Here is a 24,306-nt window from a genome sequence, read left to right on the forward strand (position 1 = left end):
TGCAGCTGGGAATTCTGGGAGTTGTAGTCAACAACATCTGGGGACCCCTATTAGAGGGAAAACTGGTGTCCTCTTAACCGCAGGGCTGCTCAACTTTGGTCCTCCTGCAGATGTTGGCCTACAACTCCCATAATCCCTGGCTATTGGCCACTGTGGCTGGGGATTATTGGGAGTCATAGTCCAAAAACAGCTGGTGGGGCCTAAGTTGAGCAGGCCTGACCTAGAGTCAAACTAGATGTGCGGAATAATCACGTATACAGACACGTGTTTGCCCTATTTGCATATTTAGCAAATGCTGCACTAACTTTCATGCATTTTTCTCCCTGCTCAGCTCACTTATTGTATTAGAGCCAGGTTGGGGAAAGCAGCAGAGCACAGTGAGGTAAAGTGAAGGAGGAGATCAGATTTTGCTCCCTTACCACTTCTTTTTGTATTAAGAGTAGATTCTCTCACCCCTGCTTTATATGCAGAACTAACATGTTTAACATACATATAATTGCCCCACGTGTCTAGTCCGGCCCTCAGATATCTTAGATCCAGTGATGCATATTTAAAAGCATTCATGCTATACAGCAAGGAAACGCAAACTTTGCACCAAAGATATCTAAATTCCTCACCACAAATAATTACACAAAGGAAAAATGATTGTGCCGACTTCTTGCTTTTATATCAGGTCTGTGCAGTGCATGATGCACAGAACATGACCCACCACCAGCCATGTACAGCAGCCCATTAGGACTTAACAAGTTTCCTGGCTTTGCTGCCTGCTAGGGACTGCAAATCAAAGGAATTGTCAAGCAACTGGCAGGCTGCAGCACATGGCTGGTAGACCACATTTGGCTTGTTGGTCACAAGGTGTTTTATATAAACTTGGTCAATTTGTGTGCTGCATTCTGTGCAGTGTGGAAACATTGTTTGCTTTGCAAAGACCAGCATAATGGCAGGAGGAAGTGACTGAGACTGTGCTGTGCTGATGCTGTGAGTAAAACAGCATGACTGTGAGATAGGGACAGGTTATCCAGCAGGACATAAAATTCTGACCCTGAAAGATGGAGACTTTTGTAAATAGTCCCTGCATATTTATATTGTCACAGCCAAAGGTTCTAGGAACCATTATTATCCAGGAGCATATCCTGTCCCTCTCCCATCATTGTTGTTTCACTCCACAACACAATGAATCTCTCCTACTCTTCTGGATCTATCTTCTGCCAAAACAAAAGGTCTCTACTCTGTCCTCATTCTCTTTTATTTCTTTGATAGAGTTGCTCATACCCTGCTGTTTGACTCACCATGTCTTAGGTCTCCATGACTCTGTCCTATTTCTCATACTGTTACTGAAAAACTAGTTAATCAGCTACAGAATCAGCTACAGAAGAAAGTTTGTTTGTTTTTAACTCCTTTGCCATCTATATATTTAATTCTCTAAGACGTACCCGAGGCTAATCCCATGTGTGGCAGCTCTTGTGAGAGTTCGGAGAGCCTGCCAGATAGCCACGGGTGGGAGGGAAGAAAATTGTGCGGGGGGTGGAATAGTGGTGAACTGTGGTGGAGGCCGGCCAGCGGAGGAAACAGCAACAGGCAAGTGGAAGGAGGTGGCAGAGGAGGGGAAGCGGCAGCCTGGCTGGCCGGCCGCAAATTAGGTTTAGGGTTGAAGTAGGGTTAAGGTGGGCGGCCATGTGGCTGTGATTGGCAGCTGGCTCGCTGACAGGCAGGCAGCCAGAAAGCGGGGGTGGGTCGGTGGTGCAAAAGGAGATGGCGGGCGATGGGCAGGGAAGAAGAAGAAGAAGGCAGTTGCAGGCAGGTGGGGGGAGAAGGAGACGGGCAGGGGTGGACAGACAAAAAAGCAGCAGTGGAGGGGGAGGCGGCAGCAGCAAACTAGGGGCGCAGATGCTCTGCACCAGATCAGCTAGTTTGAAATAATTGCTGCAATGTACTCTCAGGGCTGATAAACAGAAAGAAACTCCAAAGGCCGTTTTCATTTTCACAACTTTGAAACTTTGTACTCCTTTGTAAATTATAAATGTATTATTTTAAATGTTAAGCTGGTCTAAGGACCATAATAAATTTACTATTACTACTAACTTTGTACTCCAAACATTTCCTGGGCAAACTGACTCATGAGATTTCAGTCCCATGAAGGACATACCGCATCATGTCTTCCATGTATGATTGGATTGCGCTAGCACATGTGTTAAGCTGTTGGCCAAAGTAGAGATGGTGAAAATCCTGCTTCCCTTGCTGGTTTCTGTGCATGTTTGGAGTAGCATGAGATGAAGGATAAGACATAGGGCTGAGAGAGTGAGAAGACTTGTCCTTACCTTTCCCCCTTGTTTAAAAAGCCTGAGTGAAAAGATCAAGAGGCCTTGTGCAGTGTGATGTAGTGATAATCACTTGGGAGCTACTTAAAATGGATTACAAGAAGGAGAGAGTGTAGGAGATTGAGTTGATTATATGTCTGCTACAGGGATCTTAAAATGGATTCAACTGGCAAGCCATTCAAAGATGAAAAAATACAATCGCATCTTCAACCATGAGATCCTTTTTAAAAATGCACAATAAACCTCTTTACCAAGTCTTAAGTTCTCTGCCCAGGGCAAGCAATTAACTAAATTTGTATAGTTCTTCCATGAATAATTCATAGACCAATTCACTGCCAGTGGCAGAAAGCTGAGGGCCCCTAAATCAAAAGGCTGCACACAGTCAAAGATATTTCCAGGCTTTGGTATGTGGAGAAATGTAATGGCAAAATCATTCAGTCAGAATTGCTGTGGGTCTTCTGGTAGCCAGTAATACATCAGCATTGATATGGGACACTGAGAAAGGACTTGGGCATAAGGAATGCAGAGATTACATTATAGGCAGGAAGTCCTCTTAAAAAATTGAATGTGCCAGAAGAATACAAAGCTTCCCAGAGGTGGTCCCAAGCACAGTGTTTCCAAATCAGGGCCCCACTTACTTTTTTCTTTCTTTCCATGAAGAGGGTGTCTGGCAAGAGGAGGAAGTAATGTCCTACAAAAGTTCCAGACAGGGGGCTCTCCTGCGGGAAGAAGCAGTGTAAGTTAGGATGGAAGTATATAAAGCGAATAAGGGTGTATAAGCATAAATAAGCATAATAGGCCTTTCTCCAGCCTCCCATTGTTGGCAAGGTGATTGAGAGGGTGGTGGTGTTTCAGCTCCAGGCTGTCTTGGAGGAAGTGGATTATCTGGACCCATTTCAAACTGGCTTCTGTGTGGGCTATAGGGTTGAGATGGCCTTGGTTGGCCTGTTGGGTGATCTCTAATTAGGAATTGACAGGGGGAGTGTGACTCTGTTGATCCTTTTGGATCTCTTGGCAGCTTTCGATACCATCGACTATGGTATCCTTCTGGGGCACCTGAAGGGATTGGGAGTGGAAGGCACTGCTTTGCAGTGGTTCTACTCCTACCTCTCGGGTAGGTTCCAGATGGTGTCACTTGGAGACTGTTTCTCTTCAGACAAGAGTTCCGGTATGGAGTTCTGCAATGCTCCATACTGTTTCCAATGCTTTTTAACATCTACATGAAACCGCTGGGAGAGATCATCAGAGAATTTGGTGCAGGGTGTTATCAATATGTTGATGACAACCAAATCTATTTCTCCATGTCAACTTCATTAGGAAATGGCCTAACTTCCCTAAATGCCTGTCGGGAGGTGGTAATGGGCTGGATGAGGGAGAACAAACTGAGACTGAAGCCAAGCAAGGTGGAGATCCTCATTGTGGGAGGTTGAGATTTAGGAAATGGTTTAGATCTGCCTGTTTTGGATGGGGTTGCATTCCCCCGGAAAGAGCAAGTACATAGTCTGAGACCCAAACCTCTCTCTGATTTCTCAGGTTGAGGCAGTGGCCAGGAGTGCTTTCTATCAGCTTTGGCTGATTCACCAGTTGCATCCATTTCTGGAGATAAATGACCTTAAAACAGTAGTTCATATGCTGGTAAAATCCAGGCTTGACTACTGCAATGCACTCTACGTTGGGCTGCCTTTGTACACAGTTCAGAAACTGTGGGTTTGCCCAAAGAGATCATTTTACACCCATTTGAAAGAACTACACTGGGTGCCAATGCAAGTCATTTAATGGTACTAGAGAAAGACATGCTGTTCTGGTTGCTCCAGGTCTTAACACTCACAACTGAAGGAAGTCCAGGCGGGTGCGCGGCTGGGGGAGCCAGTCATGTGACTTGCCTCTGGGGGGGCCCCAAGGCAGTGGGCCCCCAGACAACTGTCTCCCCTTGCCCTATGATAGTTACGCCCCTGACCCCTCCACTTGTTAAGATAATCTGGGGAGGTTTGGTTGTGATTGCCACCGGCTCGGTTGGTGGTGACTTGAAACTTGGCTTTTTCTAGAGTTGCCCAGGGACTGGGCAAACATTATCTGAATGGTTTTAAGAAGGACCTAAAGACATGCCTGTTTAGTCAGGCTTTTCGTTTCTAGTTTTAAAGCTTTGGTTTTTAGAGTTTTATTGTATTTAAATTGTATTTAAATTGTTTTAATGATGTCAATGTTTTAATGGTTTTTATATTGTGAACTGCCCAGGGACATTTTGTATGGGGCAGTATATAAATGTACTAAATAAATAAATAATAAATAAATGGAGAATGGCTCAGATTTACTCCAAACTGGAGTAAATCTGGGCTGTTCACATTGCTTTTATTACAGTTGAGTATGGTTTGTTGCAGTTTTTCAGATTTTGGTTTGTTCATACAGTAGGCTTCTCCGTATCCATCCCACCCATTTATGGCCAATTTGTTTGTAGAGGAGGTGGAGGCACCCCTATTGGTGCATTCTCCTATGCCCAGGTAGGCAAGGAGTGAGTGTGTGTGCATGCATGGTTTCCAGTTATTTTTTAGATTTTTTAATTATTATTATCAGTGCTCTTGCACAGGTACATCTGCAAGGGAGCACAATTCAGTGTTTCATATTCCATCTACTGTGATAACTTTGGGGATCTCTCTGGGAGGGGGTGGGAAGCCCAGGCATATTTCGCATACATATTTCTCATGCATATTCCGCATTCATATTTCTCAGGGAGTTCCCCACTTCAATTTATTGTTAAAATTATTTTTTCAGTGCTCTTGCACACACCCCACTATTGCAGAAGGAAGAAAATAAGTCAGAAATCCTTTTGAAGTATCACAGTTGCATATAAGAGCACATTGTCAAGCCAAAAACACACAGCCATTTATGAGAGAAAGAGAAAAATTCAGAGCACAGTAAAGACTGGGCAGAGAGCTCTGAAATGTGGCACACAGGTAGTGGCAGATGGTAGGGTTCTGTGTATTTAATATCAAGTAAATCGCTCCATGCATTGATTTAAAAACAAGACATTCAGTGATCCTCAGATTTGTAGTTTTTGTTGTTGCAGTTTTCTGATGTTAATAGTGAGATTTCAGCTTAAGCTTTAAAGAAGTCAAGGTTTCACCAACTAGTTCCAAAAGAATCTGCAGTTCTGTCTGTTGGTGTTGGTGTTCTTCAACATGCTCTGCTCCATTTCCCCCACTAAATATATATGATGCATTCTGTATATATAATTGGATTAAACCGCCCAGTTTTTTCCATGTCTTTCCTATGTTTTTACCTGTGTAACTACAGAACGTTTTCTATGACAGACTGGCTTTCTCATTCAATACTAGCAAAATGCTCATCACTGAGAAGGGCAGACCGAGGAATAGTTTATATATTGCAGCGAGGAAATGCTTAACTAACAAGCAGAAGGTTGTTAGAATCTCCGCTGTTATGTTTCCCAAACTATGGGAAAGACCTATACTGGGCAGCAATGACCTATATTGGGAAGATGCTGAAAGGCATTATCTCATACTGCGCAGAAGATGGCAATGGTAAACCCCTCCTGTATTCTACCATAGACAACCACAGGGTTCTGTGGGCGCCAGGAGTCGAAATCGACTCAACGGCACACTTTACCTCTACTTTACTGGGAGTGCAAGGCATCTCTTCTGTGGCAGAGGTCAAACTTGTCTCCTACACACATCCTGGTTGACCCAGGGCCGGTGCCAGACTACTTTGTGCCCTAGGCAAGGCTAAGTACTTGCACCCTCCCCCCAAAAAAATTCAACTTTGATTTTCAAAAACAGATGTTTTGTAGGAAAGAATCAAAAGCACTGCTAAATTTATTTTAAATTGCAATAATAGGTAATACACCAATTTTTGATTATCTTTCTCAAATACAAAAAATATTTTGGCACACAAATCATTTTGAACTAGAAGAGTTCGGTAGAGTGCATACCTCCGCCAAGCGCAACACAACCCTCAACACCACATCAAAATCTCACTTTGTGTGCCTTTTCCTTTGCAAATTTTATCAGCAATTCAATCAGATCAAGTGCTGATGCCTGTTCATGTTCAATTATATAGTTGCCAAGCCAGCTAGTCTCTTTTGTGACATTGTTGAGCGTATGCAAGTTTTTATAAGTTTGAGCTTTGAGAAACTACGTTCACCACTTGCCACTGATACTGGAAGTGTGAGAAGGATCCTTAGAGCAACGGAAACATGAGGCACATTATCCAGGAGTTTTTGTTGTACAGGTTGAATACCCCTTATCCGGACTGCTTGGGACCAGCAGTGTTCCAGATTTTGGACTTTTTCAGATTTGGGAATCTTCTATATACAGACGTATAATTCTGGTAGACGGGGGTCTGGAATGTGAGGCAGAACTCTTGCGAGATTCCAGCAGCGAGAAATAATGGTGGTGGTGAGGAGGCGGCAGCAAGGAGGTGGATGGCTGAAGAGGCAAGTGGAGGAGGCCGGAGGTGCCGGTGGCATTCCAGATTTCGGATGTCCGGATAAGGGATACTCGACCTGTAGTATGAAGAGAAGTACTCCTTGTGGCAGTATAGACTTTGGAAGTCTTCAAGCTATTGCTATAAATTCTGGTCTAAAGAGAGAGAAACCAGGAACTAGCTATATAATCTGCTTTTGTTAATGCCCTGTTACTAGTGAAATGTAAGACTGCAGACCTAAAATGAAGCGTGGTTATAATTAATTACACCATTCTGCATTTGTAAAGTCATAACCTCTGCTAACCCCTCTTAGTGGGCAAATGGACCCCTTTTAAAGTTGTGGCTAGCATCTGTCCAGTGGCTCTTGCTGGTATGGTATGCCTGAGTTGTGGTGGTGGTGTTTTCTTTTTGAATTGTGAGCCCTTTTGGTACAGGGGAGCATTTTCTCATAACTTTTGCTGCATCAACCTTTTGCTACATAAGCCACTTTGAGAATTTTTTTTAAAAGGATATATGAATATTTACGTAATAAGAAGACCTTCCATAAAGGATCAGAACAGTATAGCCTGCTGTAGAATAGCTGGCCAAGTTAAGAAAAGGAGCAAATGCAGTCAAATGTGTTTATAGTCTCTGCAGTCTGGCTCTTTGATTTCTGTCAGAATGATGGTTCTTGTGCCAAAGGGGTCATTGGTTGCCACTCCACTTCCTCCTTCCCTTTTCACCTTCATTCTGGCTCAGAGCCCTTTTGTATTCATTCACAGCCAAATCACTTAAGGGGTAGGATGGTGCCCTTTGTCTCCTTCAGAATAGCATTTTGCAACCATTACTGTAATGAATTCTATTTGGAATACAAATTAAGACCGATGCATTTATTTAATGAGTGTATCCAAATACATCTTCCACCTGTGAACAATTTGTTTTAATATAAAGCCATAAGTGAAACTGTATTTTCTGGTTCAAGCTGTGGTTCTGAAGGCAAGAGGCAAGTCTCAGGGACAAGGTGCAAATGGTTCCTAGGGGAAGTGCAAATGTGTTTCTGTGTTTTCCAAATCCAATTTTTAAACAGAAGTCTTTAAGAGGACCAGTCATGTACGCTCATCTTCTCCCCCATCCCATTGTTTATTGACAGTTCAGGGAACAACCAAGCAAACCCCTTTGTTCCTATTGAATGTTAACACTCTTGAGTTTTGTTAATGCCATGAGCTTTCCCAGACAGCAGGTTTTCTGTACGGCTTTACTGCAAGCTTTACTGCTAGTGGAGAGGGGGCCCGTGTTCATCCCTCTCTCTGGTGGCCCCCCCCCGAGTGAGGGAGATAATGATGAAAATAGGGAGGGATGGAGCTGGAAGGCCCCCAGGAGCTGGGGGTCCGTGTTTTTTGAACCCTTTCACTCAATTTTAGCTACGCCCCTGACTGCGAGTTTAAATTTGCTCCAAAAATCCAAGGCAAAAAGTGGATTTTGTTAACCCTGGATTGGGGCTACAATGGCGCAGCGGGGAAATAACTTGCCTAGAGAGCAAGAGGTTGCTGGTTCGAATCCCCACTGGTATGTTTCCCAAACTATGTGAAACACCTGTATCGGGCAGCAGCAATATATGAAGTTGCTGAAAGGCATCATCTCATACTGCTCAGGAGATGGCAATGGTAAACCTCTCCTGTACTCTACCAAAAAAAACCCCACATGGCTCTGTGGTCAGTAAGAGTTGACATTGACTCGAAGGCACAACTTTACTTTACACTCTAACATGCAATGAAATCCTCGAATTTTTGTGTGAAGTGCTCCCTGATAGCTTGCAGGGACTTCATGGTAAATTCAGCCAATATGTGAATGCACACATCCATTCCGGAGGATATGCGGACTAAAAACCGGGTGTGAAAAATTTCCATATGTTCATGTGTCTTCATTTTGTGCCTTTCTATTGGAAGTCTGCCCCAAGACTTTGCAGAAGAGCTAACAATGTCAGTGAGCCTTGAGTTAAGATGCATTTCTACAACACAGTTTAACTGGTTTGAAGTCATATTAAAGTAAAGTTGTACCCTCGAGTCGGAGTCGACTCCTGGCAACCACAGAGCCATGTGGTTTTCTTTGGTAGAATGCAGGAGGGGTTTACCATTGCCTCCATATCAACTGTCCCCTTAAAGCTCTCTGCCCTCCTGGCAGAGACTGAGAGAGTAATCTGATCCTGGAGGTATTTCAGATCACATTCCTCTTCTGGCCCTTCTCAGAGCCAATTGTTAAATCAAGGCTTTTTTGGGTTCTGCAAGCCCAATAGCCTTGCCTTGTCTCCTCTTGGGCCTTATGGGCTCTTCCACCTGGAAAGGGACACAGCATTTCTCACTATGTGTATATAATATAGGGCCTACATTCTGTGTTCACCCTGAGATGCTCCACTTTTCTCTTCTAAATAGACATCACAGTGGATTAGGACCACAGCAGAAGTAAAGGTTGAAAGTTTCCTTGCCCCATTCCATTATCCCAGTCTGAATTGGACCCACTTGCAGCTACTGTTGACAGCAACTAAAGAAAAACTAAACCTGGCAAGGCCAACAATAAATTATCGTGTCACGGGTAGTTTGACCCCTAGAAGCATTTACAGGGGATCGGAGAGTATCGCCCAACCCAGGGTTGCACAACTGCGGTTCTCATTATCCCCAGCCACAATGGCCAGTAGTCAGGGATGAGTACTATTGTCAGGAATGGTGACAAAGCAAGGCAATCCAACTCTAACCAATGGAAGGCCGAAGTTGTGCAGCCCTGACCAAACCCACTCTGACCCATTGTTGAGTCTTCCTAGCTGGTCTGGCTGGTCTCCCTGAGTCGCTTTGTGTGTGCACAGGCTGTATCTTTGTCTGACATCTTCCAGGTTTAGTCTGCCTACTGCAGACTTGAGCCCTGACAGATATTTACGGTTTGATTCTTTGAAGTGCCTAATAATTCAGGCACATACTTACTGCAGCATATTGGAGCCAGAGATAGCACATAACTTGATGCTAAGGCACATGTTTTGCATGTAGAAAATCTCACATTCAATCACCAGGTATTTCAATCCTAGTTAAAATGAGCTCAGGTATCAGAAAAGACCTCTGTCTTCTTGGAGACCTACTGCTTGTCAGAGTAGACAGTACCTGGCTGCAGCAAAGTTGGAGGGCCTCCTGGGACAAGATTTGAAGGTGGGCCCCTCCACTGTCTGCCTATGCTCTCTGCCTCACTGCTCGCACCACCCACCTACCAGGATGGCTGCCCTGCGGTCAAATTGACATGACCTGATAACATCACCAAGCTGGCGCAAGTGGCACAGGGCTGCGCGGATAACTGCAAGAACAAGCAAGTGAGGAGGAGAGCTGGTCTTGTGGTTGCAAGCATGACTTGTCCCCTTAGCTAAACCAGGATCCACCCTGGTTGCATATGAAAGGGAGACTGCAGAGGCGTATCTAGGGAAAATAGCGCCTAGGGCAAGCACTGAAATTGCGCCCCCATCCAAACATCTGACACACAGCTTTCAGATAACTTTACCATAATATCAGATCAAAGATACAAGTCAACCTCATTAATCTTTTCATATTTCAAAAACTATTTAGCAAAAATAAAAGTTGAGCTCGTTAATCTTTTCATATTTCAAAAACTATTTAGCTCGTTAATCTTTTCATATTTCAAAAACTATTTAGCAGTAACTATTTAATCTTTTCATATTTCAAAAACTATCTAACGTAGCCAGACCAAAAAATGCTGGAAAATGACAAATTTCAGTATGCTGGGGCTCATGAAATACGCAAATACTATGTGGACGTCTGCTTGGAAAACTAAACAGAAGTGCCTTTTAAATTCTTTACTATGCATTGTAGCATCACTATTACATAAGCTTTAAAAATAAATGGAGAATTTGACTTTTCCCAGATATTCTGAAAATAATTAAAGCATATGCAGAGTAAATTGTGTCACTGCTTGGAATATATTCTAGTATTTCAGAAGACAGTTAAAAAGAGAGAAAGAGAGCAAGAAACTCCCAGTGGCCTTAATACTAAGGATTTGACACTGATTCAAAGACAAACTCACCATTAATAGCCAAATTATTAAGACATCACATTTAACTCACTTATCACAAGAAGCAAAGTTAGAGCAAATGAATCCTAGCTCATAAGCTTCAGCTCGGTATTCACAAGCCCTGATTCTCTGTACAAAGTGCCAAACTGAATATGTGTACAGTGACTTATATTATATTAAATTTTTAAAAAATGTACCTGTAGCCCCTTCGGGGGGGGGCTTCCTAAAGGCTGTGAGGGGTGTCTGCAAAGGTTCCCCCTTCCCCCCACAGGCCTCTTAATTCATCGCCACAGCCTGTCCCGGGCTGATTTTTGGGCCTGTTCGGGACTGCAAAGATTGGTGTTGTGGCCATTTTGGAGGCTGCCACGCATGCTCAAATGGCCTCTGTGAGGCCTAGCAAGGCCTAGGGCCTCGCAGGGACCATTTGAGTGTGCACAGTGGCCATTTTAAAAACTTTTTTAAAAATGGCCACCGATAACAAAATGGCTGCTGTGCATGCTGGAATGGCCTCTGCGAGGCCTGGCATGGCCGATGGCCTCACAGAAGCCATTTGAGCATGCATGGTGGCCATTTTGTGTTTGGCAGCCATTTTTATTAATTTTTTATTAATTTTAAAAATGGTGCCTCCCTTCAAGTGGTGCCCAGGGCACGTGCCCTGCCTGTCCTACTCAAGATACGCTCCTGAGTGTGAGCCCTGTAAGAGATTCCCCTCAGGTGATGGAGCTGCTCTGGGAAGAGCAGAAGGTTCCAAGTTCCCTCCCTGGCAGCACCTCCAAGATAGGGCTGAGAGAGAATCCTGCCTGCAGCCTTGGAGAAGCCACTGTCAGTCTGTGAAGACAATACTGAGCTAGATAGACCAACTCAGTATATGGCAGCTGCCTATGTCCCTATTTTCCTAAGCATGCCTTAAAAGGGCCTCCTGTTCTTGCTGGCACCAGAGAAGCTCTGCCTCACTCTCGTCGGCTTGGTGATGTCGGAGAGAAGTTGGTGTTAAGTTGGGCCCAAGTGCAGGGGGTGAGGGGGGCAATGGACAGTGAGGGGGGCAATGCCCAGGCACTCTCCCTCCGCTCAGTGGTGGCTACACCTCTGGGCACTACTGAGCTAGATGGACTAACGATCTCACTCAGTCTAAGGCAGCTTCATTTGTGATTTGCTTATTTCCAGTAACCATCTGTTTTGGTCAGTTCCCTCAGACAACAAGCCATATATTAAGAGCACAGAGAGCAGTTTTGCTGTGTGATGTGTTGTTGATCTTTCTGTTAACGAAAGGGTCAGACGTTCATGGATTAAACCATTGCTGAGCTGATCTTGATGATACTGTAGCCAATAATGAGCATAGTGATGGAGCCCCCAGGTGCACGTTAACAAGATAAATGGTTTATAGAAATAGCATTGTGGTCTACTGTGTTCATAGTCTATAGTTAAGAACATTCCTGAAGTCATTTATGGGCCTATGATATCTCTTGTCCATGTCATAAGGAGTCTCTGATGCACCTCAGTGGATATCACCTTAAGATTAAACAATTCTGAATAGGCTATATATTGAGCACAGTTCTACAGTGAAAGCATAATACAAAAACAAATTTCTAATTGGATTAAAGATTAACCAATACAAAAATACCTTATACTATTCTTTCACAATAGCATGGCAGGGATGTGTGTGTGTGTGTGTGTGTGTGTGTGTGTGTGTGTGTGTGTGTGTGTGAGAGAGAGAGAGAGAGAGAGAGAGAGAGAGAGAGAGAGAGAGAGAGAGAGAGAATGAATCCCAGTATGTTGCCAAAACAAAGACATACAAGCTTTGAAAACTTGGTTTTTCAATATATTTTTATTTCTAAGCTGCTATTGAAAGCCCAGTAACGTTGTGTGCACATAAGTTGCGCAACTGTGCAAATGCAAAAATTGTGCAAATGAGATTATATCCTTGTATATGGTCATATAGGATTCTTAAATAGCTAGATGTAGCTATATTGGGTGTTTTAGGCATCCCAGGTATATCTTGAAGATTTTGAAGCTCTTCTCACGAGTGCATGAGAAGGCTACCCTCTTTTGCGGGGAGGAAGCCCAAAAGTGCTTACCTCCCCGCAGACAATCACAGCCAAGGCTCTGGGCAGGCAGATCAGAGACACAGAGGAGCAGTGACTCTCCTGCCATCCGCCTGTGACTCACCCAGCAGCTCTGGGGGTTGGGTGAAGGGAAGCACTGCCGTGCGGCACCCTGCCCCACAGAGCCCCAGTAATGCACCGCACGAGTGCACAGTGCATTTCTGGGATCCCCCCTCCTCCCTCCCCGAGTGTGTCCACCACGGCTGCAAGTAGCCGTGGCCAACCATCTGTTAATCCATTTGCGGGGTGCACTTGTGCCAAAAACCTGGGTTAAGCAGCGGCCTCCATAAGTGGGCTTGCCGCTGAGAGCTGCACGGCTCCCGTTGCAACATACGAGCAGCAGAAACTGGGCTAGGCTGCCTTAGCCCGGTTTCTGCTGCTCATGAGAACAGTTTCTTTATCGAATAATAGGAGATAGGTTACGCTTGCTCCAATGTGGGATTTCTGCGCCCGCCCCGCCCGCCCCCGGACATGAAATTCTGCGCCAGGTCCAGTTTATGTATTAAAAAGAGCAGGAAAAGAAAAAGCATAAGATCCTCTGGATGCATGGGTGTTGCTCTTCATGAGATTCAGAAGTCCTTTGTCACACATTTGAGCAGAAGCAAGAGGGAGGGGAATGGGAGTCACTCGTCATCATTGCAGTATATTTGTATGCAATGCTGAAATAAAGTTCTCAAAGTGGCTTACATAGAAAAAGATAGAAATGATTCCCTGCCCCAAAAGGTCTCACCATCTTAAACAAAACATTAAGGAGACACTACTAGCAATAGCCACTGAAGAAATGCTATGATATACAGTAGGAGCAGTTTCTCTCCACCTGCTAAATGTAAGAGAGGTTCCACTTTAAAAGGTGCCAGTTTGCCAGTCTTCAGGGGTTCATTGGGATTATGCCTTTACAGATGATGGAACAATAAAATTAATTATAATGATGCTTAATTTAGTCTGCAGTCACACATTTCAGTATCAATAAAGCATTAACTTTCCCCCCCTACCATCATAAGAACCAGAAACTTATTTTGGCTTCAATTCAAAGCTTGTTGGTATTCTAACAAGAACCTGCTGCCTGCTGGTATCAAGAGACTCATATGAAGGAGTACTGAGCAACAATAGCATATTAAAACACAGAGCCCTTTCTCATGATCCTGGGAGCTGGCCAGCTGCCAGGCGGCAGGGAAGGCTGCAGAAACCCGCCTTCCCTGCAGACAGTCCCCAGGATTGTCTGGGCGCATTGATAGTGCGCCCAGATGGTCTGCCACTGTCCCAGACAGCACGGAGGTGAGGAGGGACACATCGTCCCACAATGCACTGCACCAGTGTGTGGTGCATTGTGGGGATCCCCCTGGCGATGGCTGGAGCCCACTCCTGTGTCAGCACCAGCTGGGAGCAGCCACTGCCAGCATATGGTCAATTAGCTGCCCTTAACCTCGGCTAACAGGCAGGCTCCCTAGGCGGGTTTTGCCACCAAGAGCCGTGGGGCTCCTGGCAATTCTCACAGCCAAGCCCAGGCATAGCTGCCCTAGCAGCCGGTCTTCGCTGCTCATGGGAAAGCAATGCATTATACAGTCTGTAAGTGACTAACCATATAAGGTAGGGCTGCACAGCTTTGGCCCTCTGGCCGTTATTGGACTACAATTCACATCCCAGCCACAGTGACCAACAGTCAGGGATGATGGGAGTTGTAGTCTACCATAGCCAGAGGACCAGAATTACTCAGCCCATATAAGACATACACACTTGGTGAGCTTTTTCTATACCTTCACGTTTAGTGTCAGTTTCATTAAACATGAGCAGTGGATCTTCCATATCCCTACCTAGTTTATCAGAATGTCAGCATCACTTAACAGGAAGGCAGCCTCAGTACTGAAGCTGATTCTTCTACACTACCTCTCACTTTATCCTGCACATCACTCAGATGCCATCATTGTGTGTTGTTCTTTTCTCCCATAAGACTTCTATGGCCAATAGGTCCATATGTGTTTGAAATTATAAGGAAAGTGGCTCCATATTGCTGGTGGGTGGCAATTTTACTTGAGAATCATTTTACGTGTGCTGGTGCTGCTTTCCAAATCCAAATTGATGATCCAGGGCTCTGTTCTTTTGGTATTAGAAAAACAAAACTAATTCTCACATGCAGACAGCTTTTGCATAGGCTAACAGGCATTCCAGGGCATGATTCTAAATGAAAAATAATTCAGTGAGGGTGGTTGTGTTTTTTTTTAAAGGCAACTTTGAAAGAATGTCCATTAGTTATACATTGTATTTGTATAAATGTGGAATAAATTACCATTTCAAGGGGTCATTGCACTTCTTCCCCTGCCCCACTTTCAGGCTTCATCATAAACATGCCATTTGATCTTTTATTTTTCTCTTCAGTAATTCAAACCCATTGCTTATTAGTGATCCTCCAGACCAGGGTTTCTCAACGTGTGGGTCCCCAGATGTTATTGGACTTCAACTCCCATAATCCCCAGCCCCGTGGACTTTGGTTGGGAATTATGGGAGTTGAAGTCCATTTACATCTGAGGACCCACACACTGAGAATCCCTGCTCCAGACCATCGTCTGAAAATGCAGCCACTGTATCGACCAATGCACATGTAACACTTGCCACAAAGCTGCCACTGAAAATAGCCTCTCCATGACAAGTTGTTCTGATTGCCCTCATCATAATATTGAGTGCCTTGCTGTCTTTGCCAGGTGTTCCTGATGAGCACTGGCAGGGATGTCAATGTGATGATGAGAGTTCATATGGCTAACACTTCTGCCATTTTCTGTAACATCCCTGAGGTGAATGTACCTTGCACCAGTCTTAGACATATTGAGAAACCCTGAAAGGTACACAAATATTGTGGCTCTTTATTTTCCTATGAGACATGATTTTCAGTTCTTCATTAAGCAGAACAGATTCCAGCAGAACCTGAATGAAGGAGGGCTGGAAGAAACTCGCTTCCAATGCTGCTTAAGTTGCTAATGGCAAATTTGAACCAGGGTGAGACAGCTATTCTGGTGGTGTTGGGGAATAGAAGAAGAAACTCTGGCAGGTCAGCAAGCTATTTCAGGGGAAGGGTGGTTGGTAGAAATCATAAATGCTTCTCTGAGGGAGGGCAGGATGCTTCCTTGTCTTAAGGAGGCAATTATTAGACCTCTTCTAAAGAAGCCTGCGTTAGATCCCTCAGAGTTGAGCAATTATAGGTAATTGAGAGGGTGGTGGCCTCTCAGCTCCAGGCGGTCTTGGAGGAAACTGATTATCTAGACCCATTTCAAACTGGTTTTCGGGCGGGCGATGGGGTGGAGACTGCCTTGGTCGGCCTGATGAATGATCTCCAATTGGCAATGGACAGAGGAAGTGTGACTCTGTTGGTCCTCTTGGATCTCTTGTCACAACACAGGAAATGCGGAAGCAAACTTCAGAGATACGCTGTGACCCTGTTGCAGGGTCTAATCTGGAAAGCACCCTGGAGTCTGAATGGCAGGCTACATTTTTTGCCCGCAGTTGATGAGGCAGCTCCACTAGCCATCCATCTGCTCATTCCCCTATAGATAGATGCTTGAATCCTGATTGTAACAACCAGAACACAATCAAAGTACTTCACAGTCACCGTTTAGATAGAATGATGCATATGATGAAAAGAGGAGTTCCCATTTCAAACTCCTGTCCCATGTCACTGAACTGGACCTAGATCAGTTTCTAAACACAGCACTTTGGATAGCGTGCGTATTTGGTTGTGCATGACTTGGTACTAGGAAAAAAATGTAGAAAACCAAGAGATACAGCTGGACCTCATTATCCGCGGGGGTTCTGTTCCAGCATATTACTGTGGGTAACAAAACCACGGATAATGAGGCATTGAGTCTATGGGATTGTGGGGGTTAGGTTCTCTGACTAAAAAACAAACCAAAAAATTGCCCCAAAACCACAAAAATGGGCCAATAAAGTGCTGTACCATGCTCTGTGGGCCTTCAGGAGTCCAAGGATGCCCCCCCTCCAAGTCCCAGAAATTTCGTGAAAAATCACTTTTTTAAAGTCATAAAACGGCTCTCATCTGCAAAATAGCGGCCAGAAATTACCCCCAACCTGTGGATATTTCCAGCCACCCCCTGATGTGTGGAATTAACCCCTTTTCTGCCTCCCCAATCCCCAGCTTATGCCAAGGTTGGGTGTTAATTACCCGACCGCAGATATGCGAAACCACGGATGTTGGGTCCACATATAGGGAGGTCCAGCTGTACAGCAAACTGTTAATAAGCTTACATGTGGCAGAAGAGGAGTGTAACAAATTAGGAAAAACTCTATGCAATACATTTTAAAAATGAGGTTAGGGGCCTTGTCAAAAAGGAATAACTTAGAACAGATAAAACACTTTTGTTTTCCTTTGTGGTAATCTTCTGGTAATCAAATGGTAAATCTGTCATTGCTTTGATGACACTGGATAGTCATTTGGTGCACTGGATAAAAGAATAGACATAGAAACTAAGCCTTTATATATGGATGAAAACAGTTCTCTATTTACAAAAAGCCTAAGCAGTAGCTGAAGGAATTTTGAAATAATTTAGACTGCACAGCCTAGTGTGTGAATGAAACAGTCTGAATGGCTAACAGCTTACTGTAATAAAATGTGAGGATGGAAATATGAAACAGAGGTCCCACTAGCAACCGTCTTTAAAACATTTATTTTGTCTCCGTTATTGCACTATTGCCCTAATTGCATAACCAGTCAAGAATTATACATTCCATTCTAGCACTGCAGGTCATATACCTCTCAAAAGATATAACAAATATATCCTGTCAAAAAGTTAGAATCTTCATGCCATTCTCTGACATGATATGCTTTTTTTTCAAATTAAAATTCCAATATTTGTGTCCAAAAATATTTCTAAAGGTTTATCTCACAGATTCTACCTCCAATTGTTCAGGGGCAAATCAATTGGATCTGCTTCTCATATGACATTTTGCTTCACCATTGTAATGGCTTCTTTGTGAATGGGAATCCAGAGACTGCTGATGTCATCATGGAGATGGCAAGAGCAGAAGTAATGCAACTCCTCAATTGGGAATGCAATGAAAGTGCACTGGAAACCATAGCAAGCGGTGACATCATAATGGACTCTTGCTGGTCACTTTCCTCTAACATGAACCCTTGAAACTGGGTCCTGGACTGATTTCACAAAACAAACAGCTATACTAGAAGATCAAATTAAGTCTAGGTACATGTAAGTTGTCTGGGAAATAATCTTTTCATAATTTTTAAACCTCTCTCAGATAACCTCTCTCCCTTGGTTATCCTTTTTTACACTAAAATACCTCAAACCTTTCAGCCTTCCTTCACAGGAAAGATGTTCAGTCTCCAGCATCACAACCCCCTGGTCATTTTAGTTACCCTTTTCTATATATTTCCCATCTCTATGATATCTGTTTCCAGGAGAGGCAACTATAACTCTGCATAATATTCTAAGTGTAGCCACTCTTGGGTCTGATATGATGGCATGATGATACCTGTTTTGTTATCAGTTAATTTTCCTTTTCTTATTGCTAAAACATTGGGTTGATGTTTTCAGCAGGTTTTCAACTCAATATCCAATATATCTTTTCTGTTAATCAAATTAGACCCCTTAAGTGTTTGTGTGACTTTTAATATGTCACTGTGTGTGTCCTTTTATACTGATACATTGAATCTTACCTGCCATTTTGTTCCTCGTTGACCCAAATTAAAGTAATCCATTTGGAAGCTCTTCTTGGTCTGCTTGGGATTTCCGCATCCTGAATAAAGTGATGTTATCTGTTGCCTCACTGCTCACCCCTGATTTTAGAGCATTTATAAATAAGTTAATTAGTATCTCTTTTCTCATGTACACTTATGCTTTGAAGCTTCTGGCAATGAATTTTGTTAAAAGCTTTTTGCAAATCTACAGATATAATAGCTACCAGGCCATCTCTATCTACATGCTTCTGATACCCTCAAAGAACTCCAAAAGATTGTTGAGGCAGAACATCTCTGTGCAGAAGCCATGCTGGTTCTTCCTTAGCAAGTCCTATTCTTTGATGTATTTTAACAGCAATAGACTTTAATAATGCTTTCCACCAATTTACCTAGGATGAAAGTTACACTGACAAATGCAGTTTTCCGGATACTTCCTGGATGCTTTTTAAAAAATAAGTGTTACTTTTCAATCTTCTGGTAAGATGGCTGGTTTTAGAGTTACATTACATATTTCAGTTAAAGAATAAAAAACTGCACATTTGAACACTTGGCTAAATGTTGTACAATCCTGGTTATTTGTTAGTCTAGCATATTAATTTTGATCCGGATGGTGTTGTGTTATGTGTACCCATTGATGCCAATTTGATTTCTAAAATGAAGTTTGCATGTAATTTGTTGCAAAAGATTGATGGTGAGTCTGAAGCTCACTCAAGCATCGTTTCCATCTCTGGAAATGTCATTGACTTTGTCTTTTTGCCACATATGAGAACCTTAGAAAGTAGGTCAATGTGAGACAACATTAATCTTAATTTTTCACAGAAAGTCAGAAAGGATGAGCTTGTGAAGAAGGAAGCAAGCCCCAGGAAGAGAGTATACTTATTATCACAGCTATTTTTATCTATTGCATGCAATATAATGTGTTGAAAGTGGATGCTCTACAAACTGCTCTGTGTCCTTGATGCATTCTAGTAAGCTTAGAACAAATTATGGAGTCATTGCATTATCAGAGAAAACAGCCTGACAACCTTTTCATGTGTCTCACCAAGAGTGCTAAAAGCTGTGGACAAGCACAATCCCACTACAGTTAAGGACATTGAGCATATCCTTAACTAGTGGTTAGAGTGCTGGACTAGGACCGGGGAGACCTGAGTTCAAATCCCCATTCAGCCATGATACTAGCTGGGTAACTCTGGGCCAGTCACTTCTCTCTCAGCCTAACATACTTCACAGGGTTGTTGTGAGGAGAAACTCAAGTATGTAGTACACCACTCTGGGCTCCTTGGAGGAAGAGCGGGATATAAATGTAAAAATAACAACAACAACAACAACTTTGGATTGTGTCTTCTAATAATTTCCATGGCATACTCCCACTACTGCTGCCACTTCAATGACTACTGAATAGGGATGTGCACAAAATGGATTTTGCATTTTGTTTTGAGCTCTGAACAAAATGCAGATGTCCGAAACATTTCATCAAAACAGCAGTCAAACCAGTTGTTTTGATGAAATAAAACTTTAAATGTTTAAAGTGTTTGAGCGATGGGGGAAATGGGGAAACTCAGAATACCCCATTGTTCCCCATGGATAGCTCCTAGGGGCACCAAAATGGATTGGATGGTAGGGCATGATGGGTGTTACTTACTACCCAACCCACAAAAGAAATGGGCAAGCAGGCGATTTTAAATGTTTTTAACCTTTCTCAAAAAGCCTCCAGTGAGCAATACACTTGAAGACAGTGGCTGACATGTTACACTGGTGCAAAGATGTTGCACTAGCTAGTTCCACTAAGTTGGGAACTAGAGTTTTGGATTAGTGTTGCACCAGTGCAAGAGGGTCCTCTAGCACAAGCTGTGGCATGCCTCCTGCCCCGAAACCTCTTTCTCAGTCCATATGTTGCAGGGAAAGATCACTGTGGTTGGCTGTGAGTAAAGGAATCCTGCCCTTAGAGTGGTTAATTGCAGGTGTCAATGTAGCAATGCCCCCACTGTCTCTCTCTCAAGTCCCCGTGCCTTTTCTTCCCCTCAGTAGCTCCATCCCTTCTTCTGTCAGCATTGCCTCTACTTCTCCCCCTACTTGTAATCTCAGCCCTCTCCTCCTCACCCCAAGCAGGACTAGGCTAAGAAGATCAACTGAAATGGGGAGAGGTTGGAGTCTCTCTTGAGCACCGATTTGCAGGTAGCATCTGCATACACACATTTCACACCACTTGAAAATACAACAGTGTAATTGGCCACACACAGAGCCCAGTAGTTTCCTTTCTTCTCACAAATATGCACACACAGTACATACCTTTAAAGGGGGGGGGGCAAGCCTTATTTCTCCCTTTCTCACAATATATACATTTCTATGATATGTCTTTGGGTTCCAATCCTATGCACATAACAGTTACTTGGGAGTAAGCCCCAGTGAGTTCATTAAGGCTTTACTTGGAATAAACTTTATAGAACTGGCTGCAGTTCTAGGCAATATTTACTCGAAAGAATCCTCTATCAGATTTGAAAATTAAACCATATAAATCTGCCAAAGATCTTCTGCTGTTGTATTTTTCGAGCTTCTGCTGAGAACTTCTCCTTTCAGTACTAACACACACACACACACACACACACACACACACACACACACGAGTCTCACACAAAATATCTAACCAGCAGCAAACAAAAACTGGCATCAGGTCTATAGAATGGTGGAACAACTTGACTATTTTGGATTGGTCTGGTTTCCAAGCTGTGCCTGTTAAGACTGCCCATGAAGAGAAGGCACTAATTTCAAAATCTTTTAAAAATAAAAACAAAACCTCAAATATTTATGCATAAAGTAAACACACATTTCAAACAGGATAGGTTTGAAGTTGTCCAGTTAGTAATTTCAGTTAAAATGCCTTATTTTGTTTGGAAGCCTTCTCTTTCTCTTGCCCTCAAGAGAAGAGAGAGAGAGTAAGAGAAAGATAAGGGAGCTAGCAAGAGACTTTGCTTAAAGTCCCAGAACAAGAGCGAAGGCAGGGGGCTGCTTGCTTGTTTACCTATTAGTAAAAGAACCAAGGGTGTAGCTCTTATTGAATGGATGGGTTCAAAGAACCCGGGCCCCTCAGGTCCTGATGGCCCTCCAGCTCCACCTCCAGAGGCGCACTAACCCCCGAACCTTGGGGACTGGGTCCAGTCCTCCAAGGTCTGGGGCGGCCTCCAAATGGCCGGGGCTGGGGGACTCCAGCAGTTACCCCACGCCTGCCAAAGCTCCGCTTGGGGGGGGGGGAAGCTTACTGCAGCCGAGGGGTGGCTGCGGGGCGAAGCAGACCAGTCCTCCTCCCGACCCCCCCAGCAGCAGCGGCAACCAAGAGAGATGCTGGACCCATCCGTCCAGGCCAGCATCTTTAAGAAACTGCAAGGCATGCCTGCGCAGTTTAGATATCGTCAAAAGCCTGTGACGTCATGGGCTTGCAACAATCTCTAAACTGCGCAGGCGTGCCTCACAGTTTCTTAAGGATGCTGGCCTGGATGGATGGGTCCAGCGTCTCTCCTGGTTGCCGCCGCTGGGGGGGGGAGGGAGCGAGAAGGACTGCTCCGCTCCCCCTCCCCCGCAGCCACCCCTCGGCCGCAGTAAGCTTTAAAAAAAAAGCAGAGCTTTGGCAGGGCATCCCCCCCCCCCAGGAGATTTAGGGGGACCTTGCGGCTGGCCAGTCCGGGCACCCAAATTACTTTGGTGTGCCCCTGCCCCCCTCTCCCTATTTTCTTCATTGTCTGCCTCACTCCAAGGGGCCTCAGGGATAGGGGTGAACACCGGCCCCCTCTCCCTTAGCTACGCTGGCTTCCCTCTGGAGAAGGGGAAGCTGGAGAAAGGTAGCCAGGGTTCCCACCTGTTCCGAACTCTATTTGCTTGCAGACTAGGTGCTCTAATTTTGCACAAAGATCTCCAAAATTTCTGCTCAGCCTTCCTAGAAGGACCCTTGGAAATCAGATTACAGGGCTGCTGTTTGCTAGCTCCTGGTCAGATTAGATGCCTCTAAACTATTCTGATTGGTTGGGGGCAGAACTAGCTTGGTTGATTGGTTGAGGGCAGATCCTGATTGGCATGAGGCACTAAATATGCAATCTGGGTAGTGAATAAGTATGGTAATTACTTTATTTGGGGGCAATGAGGGAGGAAATGGCTTTACAAAGGAATGTAGAAAAAAGACTTAGAGCCAGAACCATCTACTGGCAAGCGGCAGAAAAGCAAGAGCAACATTCAAGCAAGAGAGACAGACAAACAGAGAGGAAGATATGATATGTTTGGTGAGAGAATGGGGGGCTGGCAAGTAGGGGGAAATGCCCCCTCTGCCCCAAGTGAGGAGCCTCCATTGTTTGCAAGATCAGTTGACCCATTCAGTCCTATGGGTGTCAAGAGAATCAAATAAATTTAGAGTCAGAAGGGACCTTGGAGGTCTTCCAGTCCTATCCCCTGCTCAGGGCAGGAAACTGGCACAGCATCTCTGACAGATGGCCATACAGCCTCTGTTTGAAAACCTCCAGTTAAGGAGAGCCCACTGCCAAATGAGGCAGACCGTTCTATTGTTGAACAGCTTCTTTGCGGGTTTCTTTGCTCTCCCTGACTTCCCCTCCTGTGATCAGAGTTGCCTGGTGGTACGTAGACTGAATCCTCAACGGATACCCTCAGGTGCCAAGACTCTCTGTGGACTTGAGTGCTGATGTCATACCTCCCCATTATTCCTTGTCATCTTCCTGTGGGGATAAATCTGAAGGGTTAGGTCAATTCACAGTCTTATGAAATCCATCCACATATTGTTGAACAGAAAGAATCTTCTGTGCGTATCACAGCCCATAACTGTTTGATAATTGTTAAGAACAACAACTGTTAGACTAAGGTCAAATAAAGCAAATGATAATAGCAGAACGCTAGTATGCTGAAGCATTATTTTTTACCCTTTCATGCATAAAAGTTGTAATATATTTTACTAAGACTGTATTTGTATGCAAGCTTTCGGTTCTTTCTAGCCTTTTATTATTAGCTAGCAGTTGACTGGAAAGCCTGTTGTATGGAACATAAAGTAAATTTTAAATTCAGGGGGGGGAAATTTATTCATATTCACATACTTTGTGCTAAGAATCATGTTTATTTGGGGGGAATGAAGTAGTTCTCTTCCTTTTAGCATGGCATGGTTTCAGGAGAACAGTCGTATATCAGGCAAGACTAGGATTTTCTGGGAAATGAAACAAAATATTGTCCACAAGTTTTCTGTTAGTTTTGTTTATGTTTGCATTTAGTTTTGCTGTGCTGGAATATACATTTTATGCATTGTTTACATGAAAAAGTTACTTTATTGTTATGCTTACATTGAAGTATTTTAAAATGGAAAGAGGTAGTGTAGTGTAGTAGTTGAATATGAGAACTGGACATCAGGGCTGAATTTGGTGGGAGGTAACCAGTGGTCCCTCTAATTTTTTTCATCTCTGTGCGGAATGAGTTTTGTTCTGGGCAGCTGTATCAAGGCACCGTGTATGCACATGCATTCAGAGTGGGGCCTTCCTAATTCAACCTGAGCGGGATCTAAAACTAACTGAGCGGACATCAGAAAACTTGTGAGTGTGCGGACGTGTGCACGCTTTAGAGGGAACAGTGGAAGTAACTGTCTGGGCATTCCAGTTAAAATTAAAATGCTTCCATAGAATTAAAGAAAACAAATTCATTCTTATTTGTTTACATATGGCACAAACAC

At 43.9% G+C, this 24,306-nt stretch overlaps 1 protein-coding gene across 11 annotated transcripts in view; it reads left to right on the forward strand.

Annotated features, from left to right (window-relative positions):
• Positions 1-24,306, forward strand: part of PHACTR1 (phosphatase and actin regulator 1) — a 451,342-nt gene that overhangs the window by 242,117 nt on the left and 184,919 nt on the right. The window contains exon 1 of one of the 11 annotated variants that reach the window (XM_053250900.1): positions 18,016-18,108. The exons of 9 other annotated variants lie outside the window; for them this stretch is intronic. The gene's annotated coding sequence lies outside the window, so the exon portion shown is untranslated. Of the gene's footprint in view, positions 1-18,015; positions 18,109-24,306 lie in introns of those variants that run through there. One more of the 11 variants, XM_053250904.1, reaches the window with a different exon arrangement.

The sequence above is a fragment of the Hemicordylus capensis genome, chromosome 4, assembly GCF_027244095.1.
Source record: "Hemicordylus capensis ecotype Gifberg chromosome 4, rHemCap1.1.pri, whole genome shotgun sequence".
In the NCBI taxonomy this organism is placed as follows: Eukaryota; Metazoa; Chordata; class Lepidosauria; order Squamata; family Cordylidae; genus Hemicordylus; species Hemicordylus capensis.